Source organism: Dendropsophus ebraccatus, chromosome 4 (assembly GCF_027789765.1).
Source record: "Dendropsophus ebraccatus isolate aDenEbr1 chromosome 4, aDenEbr1.pat, whole genome shotgun sequence".
Classification (NCBI taxonomy): Eukaryota; Metazoa; Chordata; class Amphibia; order Anura; family Hylidae; genus Dendropsophus; species Dendropsophus ebraccatus.
This window is the reverse complement of record NC_091457.1, coordinates 123,348,316-123,363,083: the sequence shown is the minus strand read 5'-3', so window position 1 is coordinate 123,363,083 and position 14,768 is coordinate 123,348,316.

Genomic DNA, 14,768 nt, shown 5'->3' with positions numbered 1-14,768 from the left:
CCCAGAGGTGCCCCCATACACTAATAATGCCCCCAGAGGTGCCCCCATATACTAATAATGCCCCCAGAGGTGCCCCCATATACTAATACTGCCCCCAGAGGTGCCCCCATATACTAATACTGCCCCTAGAGGTGCCCCCATATACTAATAATGCCCCCAGAGGTGCCCCCATACACTAATAATGCCCCCAGAGGTGCCCCCATATACTAATAATGCCCCAGAGGTGCCCCGCATGAGCTAATAATGCCCCCAGAGGTGCCCCCATATACTAATAATGCCCCCAGAGGTGCCCCCATACACTAATAATGCCCCCAGAGGTGCCCCCATACACTAATAATGCCCCCAGAGGTGCCCCCATACACTAATAATGCCCCCAGAGGTGCCCTCCTCCTCTTCGGGCTCCATCTTGCGAGCCGCAGGGACGGGACTTCCGGCAGGCGTGATGACGTCACATCATCACGCCTGCCGGAGAGGTCACGGCCCGGCCTCCCATAGGCTGCTGGCATGAAGTGCCGGCAGCCTATGGGAAAGAATACAGGAGGAGGACGCTGACAGGTCCTTCTCCTGTATTCTGATCGCTTTAATGTTCCGCCCGCTCACTGTGCGGGCGGAACATCGAAGCGATCAGTGCATCCCGAGAAGCTGCGTGGCCGCAGCTTCTCGGGATGCTCAAAAACAGGTGGCAAGGGGGCCCGTGCGGGCCCCCCTAGCGTAGCGGTCGGGGGGCGGCGGCCGGCGGGCCCGCCGGGCTCCCCCCCCCGTGTCTCTTAGGGTCCGGGCCCCATACGGCAGTACCACTTGTACTGCCCTATCGGCGGCCCTGGCCGTGGCAGCAGACAGCTGCGATCTGCTATGGGCTCCCCGGACAATCTAGCGATCACCTGGGCAGGTAGCTTGGCAATCTGCTAGGAGCCCTGCCGGTCCAGCTGTCATGTCACATGACCACCCCTCTGACTTCATAAATTGCATAGCTTCTTCTGTGTGGACCAGAAGTAACTAAAGTTTAGAAGTTTACACAAAACGATAATTGGCCCGATCGTACGATTAACGATGTCAGAGTAACAATTTTTTTTTCGATATATCGTACGGAAAATTCGTTTTGCGATCATTTTGCGATCGCTTAAGCCTATCTCACACATTGGTTAAATCGGCAAACGACTGTTTACACGGAACGATCTGCGAATTTTTTGCAAACGACGAACAACGATTTGAGAACATGTTGTAAGATCAAAATGATTTCTCGTTCGTCGTTTGATTGTTCGCTGCGTTTACACGTACGATTATCGTTCAAATTCGATCGTTATCGTGCAAATTCGCACTATAATCGTTACATGTAAACGCAGCATATCACTGTTCATTTTTATGGAGCGGATGCTGAGTTTCCTATAATATTAAAAAGGAGTTAGGCTGGGTTCACACTGCGTTTTCAGCATACGTTTAACGGATCAGTTTTTTTTAACGGACAAACGGACGGTCTGTAAAAAACCGAATATGTTTTGATTTCTTTTTCTTTTTTTATAATGGATGTCAATGGAAAAACGCATGCACATCAATGCATCCTTTCTTTGCAATCCGTTTTTCATCCGTTTTTTTGCAAAAAAACGGATAAAAAAACGGATTGCAAAAATGCAGTGTGAACCCAGCCTAACATAACATTACACCTACTGGTTAGTATCTGTAATCTGGAATACACATGGGATCAGCCACACACCAAAGCCCTATGGGATTGTTCATACACAGCAACATGCAGACTACACTGATAGATCATCGTCGCTTTTTGCAAAGTAGTAAATGATCTGCTGATCCTGATTATGCCGCACATTGATTTTTATTTTTGCGACCGCAGCCGAAAAATTCAGCATGGTCAATTCCTTAAAGGGATTGTCCGGCAGTAGGCAACTTTTAATAGCTTGCTGCTGTTATGTAGAAAAGAATTTAGAGATATTAAAATTTGTTTAACGCTGGATAACCCCTTTTAAGAGTGCGTTCACATGTACAGGATCTGCAGCAGATTTGATGGCACAGGTTTGAAGTTGCAGATACAAAGCAAATCTGCAACATCAAATCTGCTGAAGATCTGCTGCAGATACTGTATGTGTGAACCATGTGAACCAGGGACAGATTAACATTACCATAGGCCCCTGGCTGTTCACCAAGCCCCCCCAGCCCACTGTAACTATGGCAGCACTAGTGTGGTGTTCATAGTACAGAATAGAAACCAAATTGATGTAGAGTCTGGGTGGCCATTGGCCCTGTGCTACCGCCCGAAACAAACCTATTATAATCCGCTACTAGTGTGAACACACCCTTAATCTTTTTTTTTTACAGATCAACTGGTGTCAGAAAGTTATATAGATTTGTTATTTACTTCTATTACAGAATCTCAAGTCTTCCCATACATATCAGCTGCTGTATGTGCTACAGGAAATGTTTTTTGTATTTTCAGTCTGACACAGCGCTCTCTGCTGACATCTCTGGCCGAGACAGGAACTGTCCAGAGCAGGAGAGGTTTTCTATGGGAATCCCCATGCGTTAGTACCCAACAGGAAGAGTTCACTCTTAGTTATGTTCATTTTATAGCCCAAAAAACTACCAAAGTAGGTGAGGAAGTCTAAAAGTTTCGGCAAGTGAAGAGCAAGTTTGTTCAGGAAAAGTAAAAAGTCATCGGCTAACATCGCCAGTTTGACAGACCGTGGACCCACTTTTATCCCTTCCAAAAAGGCTACCTCATTTTCATCATCTGAAAGTCAAGGTCGCCTCCTCCTTTGTAACATATCTTGGTCTCAAAATTGGTAAAACCTCTAGCTCCCTTTATCGCCCTTTACTAAAAAGATTAGAGCTAAATTAAGAAACTGGGAGAACCTGCCTTTGACCCTATCTGGTAGATGTCATCTGATCAAAATGATCGGCTTCTCGCACCTGTTGTATCCACTCCAAACTCTCCCCCCCATACAGATGTAAATATGCTTAATAAATTTTTCTGGAGAGGGAAAAGGCCTAGAATAGCGCTCACCAAACTTATGCTTTGCAAATCGGAAGGGGGCCTAAATTTTCCCAATGTGTGGGGTTATAATTTAGCGTGCCTTTTCCTAAATGTGATGGACTGGCTGCATGGCTCTTCCTTTTTCTTTAACACAATCCTAGAATAGGCCCTCGCTCATCCATAGGACGTGAAATGTCTCCTCCACACCGCTTATTGCAAACTGCCTCCAGACATTAAGCACTCAGTCTTAGGGTACAAACCCACTTGACGTATTTGCTGCGTGAATCAGTCTTAAAAATAAGCAGGCAAAACGCAGGTTGGCTTTATACAATTGTTCTGTGTTAAAATACGCAATTGCGTATTTTTGAAGCATGAAGCTACATGCGTTTTTCACACAGGTTGTTAACAACTGATGCTTTGCTAACAACAAGCTTCATGCTTCAAAAATACGCAATTGCGTATTTTAACGCAGAACAATCGTATAAAGCCAACCTGCGTTTTGCCTGCTTATTTTTAAGACTGATTCACGCAGCAAATACGTCAAGTGGGTTTGTACCCTTAGGCTGGGTTCACACTACGTATATTTCAGTCAGTATTGTGGTCCTTATATTGCAACAAAAACCAGGAGTGCAACAAAAACCAGGAGTGGATTAAATATCAGAGAGGGGACTTAGAAAGGATAGGTGGTTTCTAATACAAAGTTATGTAAATAGTTGTCTTCATTTGCATATTCTACTTTATGGACTAATTATAAAGAAGTGACAATTGGGGGAATAAATTAAAACTGTGGAATTGTTATCACAAGCAAAGTAGACAATCGGGGGCTGGGTTCACACTATGTATATTTGAGGCTGTATTTGGTCCTCATGTCAGGTCCTCATAGCAACCAAAACCAGGAGTGGATTGAAAACACAGAAAGGATCTGTTCACACAATGTTGAAATTGAGTGGATGGCCGCCATATAACAGTAAATAACGGCCATTATTTCAATATAACAGCCGTTGTTTTAAAATAACAGCAAATATTTGCCATTAAATGGCGGCAATCCACTTCATTTCAACATTGTGTGAACAGATCCTTTCTGTGTTTTTAATCCACTCCTGGTTTTGGTTGCAATATGAGGACCACAATACTGACTGAAATATACAGTACGTAGTGTGAACCCAGCCTTATGCTGCGTTTACACTGAGCGGTAATTCGCCCAATCGGTCGTTTAACGATTTTGAAGCAGTGATTTGGTTTTTATAACGATCAGCGTTTAGACGAATAAATCGTTAGAAAAATTGTTAGAAAATTTGTAAGTAAAATCATTATTGCAATCGTTTTTAAGATCGCTTAAGCCCATCTCACACATAGAGAGAATCTTTGAAAAACTGTTTACACAAAGTAATCTGCGAATTTTTAGCAAACGATGAACGACGATTTGAGAATATGTTGAAAGATCAAAACGAACGATTTCTCGCTCGTTGCTTGATTGTTTGCTGTGTTTCATTATTGCGAAAATTCAAATGATAATCGTTCCGTGTAAATGCAGCATAACTGCGATACCATTGTCACATGGAAGGTAATACGCAAGGATTTTGGCCTTCCTTTTCTCATGTGCATGCATCTGGCATGCCATCCAGAATTTTCCAAAGGACAATCGATACCGTGGTTAAGAATAGGGTCGCCTAATGGTCCCACTACGGCGGGGGACCTAATGAGCCGGGAACACTACAGAATTCTCGCGGACAAACTCAGAGGAATTCCGCCAGCTATACGCGCTAACGGACGTGCGCCTTTCAGCCGGCTCCATAGACACCATTCTATAGGCCGGCTGATTCCACATTCCGCCGAAAGAATTGACATGTCAGTTCTTTCAGCGGAATGCGGAATCAGCAGGCCCATAGAATGGTGTCTATAGAGCCGGCAGAAAGGCGCGGGTCCGTGAGTGCGTATAGCCGGCGGAATTCCGCAGAGTTTATCCAAAAGAATTCCGTAGTGTGAACCCACCCTTAGAGTTATGCACAAAGTTGAAGCTGCCATCCTCTTGGTCCCTATATATAAATCTGATTTTTGCCTTCTGCACTGCTAGACTAGCAGATTTGTCCAAAGAAGCTGACTCCCATAGATGGAATCATTGGTTCAGAACCATGTAAAGCTTCAATTTCCCTTCTATATAATGCAATGCGCAATGAAGTGCATGTCAAACAACCAGATAAGGCCTTCCTCTTTAGGACTTGGGAACGTTTGACGCAAGACCCTGACATTGAAGATACTATCCTGTCAGAATGGGCAAGGCTTAGAAAGTGCATTATAAATGAGAGATGGCGGGAGACTTACTTCAAACTTGAGCTCTATACGGGTTCAATATCCTGCCCTCGCCCTCCTTTTGGGACAGGACTACTGCCTGCCCGAAATGTCGTATACCACTGACTAACTTGTGGCACGGCGTGTGGAGTTGCCCCAATACCGCACATTATTGGCAACAAATGACTGATTACATTTACATGCACTGGAAAGTTAAGCTGCCACTGACCCCGCAGGTACTTCTGTTCCACCAGCCCCGTCACCCAGACGATACTGACAAAATATGCTATACTGCCTAATAGGTATATTGTGCTTGTGGTGGCTCTTCACTGTCTGTTTTATAATTGGCTATCTCCATCTCCACCGGATGTCCCTATGGTGGTAGAACAATGGAAACCAAACGTTTTTTTCAGAAGTGGCGGACTTTTATAGTGACAACTTTTGACCAACAATCTATAACAGACATTGTACGACCATTCCTTTTATTATAAAGCGGACCTAGCCGACTTCCTAGGTAGACTGCGGATCTCTTAATCACACAATTATTTTGTAATCTACTGTTATTTAGTCTTTTAGAATCTAGATTGCATAAATGATTGCCCTTGCTGTACTGTACCTTAGGTAGCCTAATTGGGTAGCCTTATTACTTTACATTGCTCTTGTGGACACAGTTGGCCCTTGCTAATGCTCATGATTTTGTTATAATATTTTTTCTGTTTCTGTAAAAACAAAATAAAAATATTTAAACAAAATATCTAATACAGACATATCTAATCATTTAAAGCACTCACTGTACATATTAGACAATCACTTCAGATTCCCTTTTATTATAGATCGTGTACAACATTGATAAAGTAGCCAGACATATGTTGCTCTTATCTGCTATATGAAGAACAATATATACGCATGGAATGATAAATTCCTCCCACATTCCTATGAAATGAATTCAAAACGAAAAAAAAGAGAGCTGGCAGCATCTGTTCCCTATATCATCTGATTCATTATGATCCACACCTGGTTTTGGCTTTAAACTTCTGCAAACACGGCATCAAAACTGTGAAGTGTAAGGGTGGGTTTACACATAACGTATCCGCAGTGGATTTCAAGCAGCGAGTTTGCAGCGAAATCTGCTTCGGATCCTTTCACTGTCACTTTCAATAAGATTACATACACGCATGTCATTCCACTGCGAGTATGTAAAAGGCAGCCCCCTTAACCCCCTTGGCCCGGTACATACATTGCCAGCCCACGCTGCAGCTTGTGGACATCCCGCTCAGCCAATCGGTGGCTGTGGTGGGGCAGCGCACTGATTGGCTCAGCAGGGCGTCCAGACACCGGGAACCCCCAAAGCAAGCTGGAGCACGGGACAGTAATGTAAGTACCAGGGCGCAGGTGTTAAGGTGGCTGCCTTTTACATACTCCCAGGCAGGCAGGCAGAGAGCGGTGACTACACACGGGCAGGGAGCCACCCAGATAACTACCTGCCAGCCTCTGGCTGCCGCACACCCGAGGATTATAACTTAATTTTCTCCCGTATACAGCTACAGCTGCACAGCAGCTTTATTCAGTGTTGCGTTGGAACCATATCAGCCCAGTTGGGCTGATTGGTTCCCTTTAAGGAAGCCTGGCAGAATCTTCTTTTCCAAAGGAGGTTTGAAGTCAGGCTTTTAAACGGTTTTGGCGCCATTACCACATTTGTTCTACAAAAACTGTGTAGGCCCTGACTTAGTAATAGAGGCCGTCTATCAGACAGCTTCCACTACTAAGCCTGTAAAAGAAAACCAAAATAACACATAACACAATAGAGAAAAGTATTTAACCCCTTAAGGACAGAGCCTGAAATGGCCTTAATGACAGAGACAAATTTTATGAATATGACCAGTGTCACTTTAGTCATTAATAACTTCGGGATGCTTTTACCTATCTGGCTGATTCTGAGAATGTTTTCTCGTGACATATTGTACTTCACATTTCTGGTAAAATGGAGTCGATACTCATAACGAATCTTTATGAAAAACACCAAAATAACGTGAAAAATTGTGAAAAAATGCATTTTTCCAACTTTGAAACCTTCCTGCTTATACAGAAAATGGTTATGCCACATAAATTATATATTAAATAGCACTAGCAACATGTCTACTTTATGGTGGCAGCATTTATTAAACTATATTTCATTTTTTTTAGACAATAGAAAGCTTAAATCATTAGCAGCAATTTTCCAAATTTTCTGTAAAATTTCAAAATCAGATATTTTCAGGGACCTGTTCAGGTTGAAAGTGTATTTGAGGGGCCTGTATGTTAGAAAGCCCCACAAAGCACCCCATTTCAGAAACTGCAACCCTCACACTCTGCAAAAGCATATCCAGAAAGTGTTTTAACCCCAGGGGCGGGCTGGACCGGGGGGCAGGGTGGCATATGCCCCCCGGGCCGGTCCCCCCAACTCACCAAGGGCTGCGGCAGCCGGATGTCAGTAAGGCTGCTGTGCAGGGCCGTTTCTACATATCACAGGCAACAGGAACAGCTAAAGCACATTCAGGCTGTATTTGCCTAGGACGGCACCTTCAGGGGAAGGGGCAAAGGTTTTTTTTCTCTCCCATGGTCGCCGGTGAGTGGGCGGGGCCATGATCGCGGGGGCGGGGCCACGGTCGCTGCGGGAGAGGGTGCTTACTTGTGTGGTTCTTCCTTCACTCATGGAGCAGGCAGCACAGCTCACAGCTTCCTGCCCACTGCCCTGGAAGAGAGGACAGACCACCCCCTCCTGCCTGGGACTGATGGAGAGGACCCCCATCTACTATGGCCTAGGTAAGGGTCGTGGGTGAAAGGGGGCGGAGCCAAAGTTGCGGGGGCCCATCCACTAGGCCTGAACAGTATATGGGTAAGATGTTTATTATGAATTATACAGCATTCCCTCTCCCCTGCACCATGGCCTAGTAAGCAGTATTGTGAGGGCAGAGGGGATCTGTACCCCCTCCCATGTACTGTTCAGGGCCTGGTGCCCAAATATGCAGGGGGGTCTGTGTGGGTGCCAGGCCCTGAACAGTACATGGGTGAGGTGATCCCCTGCCCCCTCTCTGTATACTCTGGTCACCCAGCTTTACAAGCATCATGTATGTAAGTGTAATTGAGGTCACCCAGCTTTCCAGCATCCTGTAGTCAGTATAATGGAGGTCACCCAGGTTTCCCAGCATCTTGTAGTCAGTATGAGAGGTCACCCATCTTTCCCAGCATCCTGTATGTCAGTAAAGTGGAGGTCGCCCATCTTTCCCAGCATCCTGTATGTCAGTAAAGTGGAGGTCGCCCAGTTTTCCCAGCATCCTGTAGTCAGTATGATGGAGGTCACACAGCTTTCCCAGCATCCCGTAGTCAGTATAATGGAGGTCACCCAGCTTTCCCAGCATCCTGTATGTCAGTGTAATGGAGGTCACCTAGCTTTTCAGCATCCTGTAGTCAGTATAATGGAGGTCACCCAGCTTTTCCAGCATCCTGTAGTCAGTATGATGGAGGTCACACAGCTTTCCCAGCATCCTGTAGTTAGTATAATAGAGGTCACCCAGCTTTCCCAGCATTCTGTATGTCAGTGTAATGGAGGTCCCCCAGCTTTCCCAGCATCCTGTAGTCAGTATGATGGAGGTCACCCAGCTTTCCAGCATCTTGTATAGTTGTCAGTATAATGGAAGTCACCCAGCTTTCCTAGCATCTTGTATAGTAGTCAGTATAATGGAAGTCACCCAGCTTTCCAGCATCTTGTATAGTAGTCAGTATAATGGAGGTCACCCAGCTTTCCTAGCATCTTGTATAGTAATCAGTATAATGGTGTCACCCAAGGAAATAGTTGCACTTCCTTCTACACTACGTGATATTTTCCATATGACTGTGTTACTGTAGTTAGCACCACAAGGGTCTTGCCTCTTGTTCACTCCGGGAGCCAGCCCCGTACCATGAACTGTCATTGGTAGTGCCGCCCACCTTTGTTCAGTGTTACTATAATAGGGTCACCCAGCTTTCCCAGCATCTTGTGTAGTAGTCAGTATAATGGAGGTCACCCAGCTTTCCCAGCATCTTGTGTAGCAGTCAGTATAATGGAGGTCACCCAGCTTTCCCAGCATCTTGTGTAGCAGTCAGTATAATGGAGGTTACCCAGCTTTCCCACCATCTCATCTTTTCCCAGCAGCCTGTAGTCAGTATGATGGAGGTCACCCAGCTTTCGCAGCATCCTGTATGTCAGTATAATGGAGGTTACCCAGCTTTCCCACCATCTTATGGTGTGTTTACACAGAGAGATTTATCTGACAGCTTTTTGAAGCCAAAGCCAGGAACAGACTATGAACAGGGAACAGGTCATAAAGGAAAGATTGAGATAACTCCTCTTTCCAAATCCATTCCTGTCTTTGGCTTAAAAAATCTGTCAGATAAATCTCTCTGTGTAAACGCAGCATAAGGGTACAAACCCACACACTGTATATGCAGCAAATACGCAGCAAATACGCAGCAGATACGCAAAAGTTTGATGGTGAAGATTTGATGCTGTGTTCAGTTATTTAGATCTAATCTGCTGCGTATTTGCTGCGTATCGCAGCAGTAAATACGCTGTGTATACGGTGTGTGGGTTTATACCCTTATACTCAGTGACTGGTAGCCTCGGGGAGCTGCACAGTAGATCTATACTGTGCAGCTGAAAACCACATCAGCACAATTGTGCTAATTGGTTCCCTATAAAGGAGCACTCCAGCCCTTACCTATTATTACCCTCCCCACATCAGTGCAGGGATGGTAGATAGCACCCCGGACCTGTACTTCTGTCAGCAGCGATGTTCTGACAGTTCGGATAACTTCTCCAGCCCTTCTGGTCATTTGTGACCAGGGAATTTCTACTGCTCTGTGTGAAGGGGCCAGAAGTCACTTTGTCAATAGAAGTCTATGGGACGGTTCTGTTTCTGTGATGAGCCGTCCCATATACTTAGGGTATGTTTACACCAGGGCTGTGGAGTCAGAGTCAGCCCTTGTTCACACTGGGTAAATCAGGCGGAATAGTCACACTGAGACAGGCGGGATTCCACCGCAGAATCCCGCCTGTCTCAGTGTGAAACTGCTTCTCTATGGGAGAGTGCGCGCTCTTCCGCTGCCGCCGCTCTCCACTCAAAGAAATGACATGTCACTTCTTTGAGTGGAGACAGCGGTGGAGCGTGCGCTCTCCCGTATAGAAGCCGGGATCCCTAGTGGTGCCGCAAGAAACTGGCATGTCATTCATTGAATAGCAGCCACAGAAAACCCTGTCAATTCACACAATGGAGCGTCCGGCTCCGGCCGCATGCTCCATTGTGAGCAGCGGAGAATTCTGATGCGGGCGCGCACGGATGCACCCGTATCTGAATTCAACGGCACTGAAGATCATCCTGCAGTATCGGCCAGGATGATACTATCTGACACCAGCCGGGTCACGAAATGGCCAGTGTCATACAGTGTTTGAACATAGCCTCATACAGGAAAGTGACTCAGGGAGCAATTGGAATTCCCTGTTTACAAATGACTGGAAGGCCCGAAGACGTTATCCGAACTGTGGGAACATGGCTGCTGGAGGACGTACAGGTCCAAGTTACCATCTACCTTCCCTGCACTGATGTGGGGAGGGTAATAATAGGTAAGGGACAGGGTGGTCCTTGAAGGATGGGCCGCTAGCCGCTACTCATGGGCCAGTGCTGTGGGCTTGCCCCCCAGGCTAAAATTTGCCAGCCAGCCCCTGTTTAACCCTTTAGGGGAGTCACAGAAATAAAAGCCAAGTGTGTAAGAAATTAGAAAATCTTTATTTTCTGTGCAGAGATTTTATTGTAATCCAATATCTTTCATAATGATAAACCTATTACCAGAGAAATGCACCCCAATATTGATTGCCCCGTTTCTGCAGTTTATAGAAATACCCCATATGTGGCCGTATTGCGCTATTTGACGCAACCACAAGCCTCAGATATAAGGGAGCGCCTAGTGAATTTCAACGCCTCCGTTATATTTGGTTATTTTTGACCGTACCACTTCAGGTTGGCAGAGGCTCTGGGGTGCCAAAACCTAAAAAACACCCCTAAAGGGACACCATTTAGAAAACTACACCCCTCAAGGAATGTAACAAGGGGTGCGGTGAGCATTTGGACCCCAAAGGTGCTTCACAGATTTTCAGAACAATGTGGTGTAAAAAAGGAAAAATTCTATTTTTTACACTAAAATGTTGTTCTAGCCTTCACTTTTCATTTTTACAAGGGGATAAAAGAAAAAAAAAACACCAAACGTGTAGCGCAGTTTCTCCCGAGTACAGAAATACCCCACATGTGGACATAAAGTGCCAAGCGGGCGCAGGACGAGGCTCCAAAGGGAAGGAGCGCCAATTGTCCTTTGCAAGCTGGATTTTACTGGAATGGATTTCAAGGGTCATGTCGCATTTACAGACCCCTCGTGCTGCCAAGACACTGGAAACCCCCCACAAGTGACCCCATTTTGGAAACTACACCCCTCAAGGAATCTAACAAGGGGTGCAGTGAGCATATGGACCCCACTGGTGACGGGCACAAATGTGGAACAATGTGACGTGAAAGGGAAAATTTTCATTTTTTCACTTTCTCGGCACAAATGTGGCCGTCATCAAGGGGTCCATATCCTCACTGCACCCCTTGATAGATTCCTTGAGGGGTGTAGTTTCCAGAATGGGGTCACTTGTGGGGGGTTTCCAGTGTTTTGGCAGCACGAGGGCTCTGTAAATGCGACATGGCCTTCATCATCCATTCTGGCCAAATCCAGCCTTTAAAATCCAAATGGCGCTCCTTCCCTTCGGAGGCTTGCCCTGCGCCCACATGGCGCTTTATGTCCACATGTGGGGTATTTACGGACTCAGGGGGAAATTGCTCTACACATTTTGTGTGTTTTTTTCTCTTTTAACCCCTTGTGAAAATGAAAAATTTAAGGCTAAACCAACATTATAGTGTAAAAAATGTAATATTTAATTTTCACGCCATATTGTTCCACATTTGTGCCCGTCACCAGTGGGGTCCATATGCTCACTACACCCCTTGTTACATTCCCTGAGGGGTGTAGTTTCCATAATGGAGTCAATTGTGGGGGGGTTCAACTGTCTTGGCAACACAGGGGCCTTTTAAATGCAACAAGGCCCTTGGAATCCATTCCAGCTAAATCCAGCCTTCAAAAACCAAATGGCGCTCCTTCCCTTTGGAGGCTTACCCTGCACCCACATGGCGCTTTATGTCCACATGTCGGGTATTTCCATACTCAGGGGAAATTGCGCTACACATTTAGTGTTTTTTTTTTATCTTTTAACCCCTTGTGAAAATGAAAAAATCAAGACAAGATCAATGATTTAGTGTAAAAATTAAACATTTTTTACACTAAATGTTGGTCTAGCCTTGATTTTTTTCCTTTTCCACAAGGGGTTAAAAAAGAAAGTGAACACAAAACGTGTAGGGTAGTTTCCCCTGAGTACGAAAATACCCCACATGTGGACATAATGTGCCATATTGGCACAGGGCAAGCCACCAAAGGGACAGAGCGCCATTTAGAGGCTGGAATGGAGGATGGAGGCCATGTCGCATTTACAAAGCTCCTGTGCTGCCAGAACAGTAGAAACCCCCCACAAGTGACCCCATTATGGAAACTACACCCCATAAGGAATCCAACAAGGGGTGCAGTGAGCATATGGACCCCACTGGTGATGGGCACTTACGTAGAACATGTGCCAAGAAAATAAAAAATACCATTTTTTTTCATTTTCACGTCCCAAATGTGGCCGTCACCAGGGGGCCATATCCCCACTGCCCCCCTTGTTAGATTCCTTATGGGGTGTAGTTTCCAGAATGGGGTCACTTGTGGGGGGTTTCTACTGTCCTGGCTGCACAGAGGCTTTGTAATTGCATCATGGCATCCTCTAATGGGAATGGCAGCCATACCTACTTAGCTGGGGAAAAGGGACAATTCTAATTTATTTGGGGGTATTAGGCCAATTATTAGTTTATAAGGTTGGAAATGACAGGTGTCCATCAAATTCAACCTGTGTTGATCCAGAGGAAGGCAAAAAAAACCCTCGTGAGGCAGACGACAGTAGCCTCATCACTGGGGAAAAATTCCTTCCCGACTCCATAATGGCAATCAGAATAATCCCTGGATCAACGTGACCCCTGAAATAGGAATAAGGGACAGAATTTAGATAATGTAGAACTCCAATGACGTGTGGTGCGCCTTGGAGCGATCCAGTATGCAGAGGCCGGGGTGATCAGCACAGGCGTCACACTGGAAAATGGTGTCCTTCCTGATCCCCCTGTTACGCCACACTCTGCACTTCTTCTGGGGTCTCCTGTTTTCCAGTGTGGGGGACGTCACCTGGAAAATGTTGTCCTGGTGCGATCCGGGGTCCTTCATATCCAGAAGCGCTGGGTCCGCTCCATGGCTGCTAAATATTAGGGCTTTATTATGGCTTCTGATATTTTTGGATTGTGCCGCAAGGTACAGTAGCTCGGGCAGCGAGGGACCAGAAGAGGGGGGCGCTGGTATAAATGTTATCCCCGTACGGGTGGTGACCTTTATCCAGCAGTGGGAAGATCAGTTCCTGGACGATCTCCCCACTAACTCCGAGGATGGGGGGGGCGGGGGCATCTGGGGGCTGGATTCGGGTGTCCCTTCCTTCATACACTGTAATGGTACATGTACACTGCGGAATGGCGAAGGATAACCCTTTGTGCATTCCGCAGCTGGCACCCGCCGGCGGACTGATGCAGGCATGCGTCTCCGCTCGTGTCACACTCCATTCTATGCACGGGCGGATTCCGCCCTCTGTCCAAAGAATGAACGTGTTCATTCTTTGGACGGACAACGGAATCCGCCCGTGCATAGAATAGAGTCTATGACACGGGCGGAGACGCACGCCTGCATCAGTCCGCCGGCGGGTGCCAGCTGCGGAATGCACAAAGGGTTATCCTTCGCCATTCCGCAGTGTGCAAGTACTCTAAATCTGTAAGTGTACCCTGAGGTACTGTCACAGAGTTTGTAGAATTTCACGCCATACCGTGATCTCTTATTGGGACAGTACTGGCGGAAAAGACGTGTCTGGGGGGCAGCGTACGCTACGCTACCCCCAGACACGTCACTTGATGATGATGATGATGATGATGAGGATGAATGGAGGAAAGAAGGATCCCCCCCATTCATTCTCACTGGCTGTTTCGGTGTTGGAGGCAATAATAGCATATGCGTCCGACGCCGAAAACACCCTGGGGGCCATGTTTATACGGGGACTAGTATATGGGGTATGTAAATGTTTATTGTAAAACTTTATTTCATGTAGTGTAGTGTAATGTAGTGTTTTTTAAGTTTTTTTGACAGTAAGAAAATAATATCCTACGCCAAGAAAGGAGCTGCTGATAAATGCCGCACTTACGTGCGGCACTTATCAGCAGACAGTGGCGGTAGGATATAGGGGGGAAAAACGCTCCTACGCCAAAAAGGA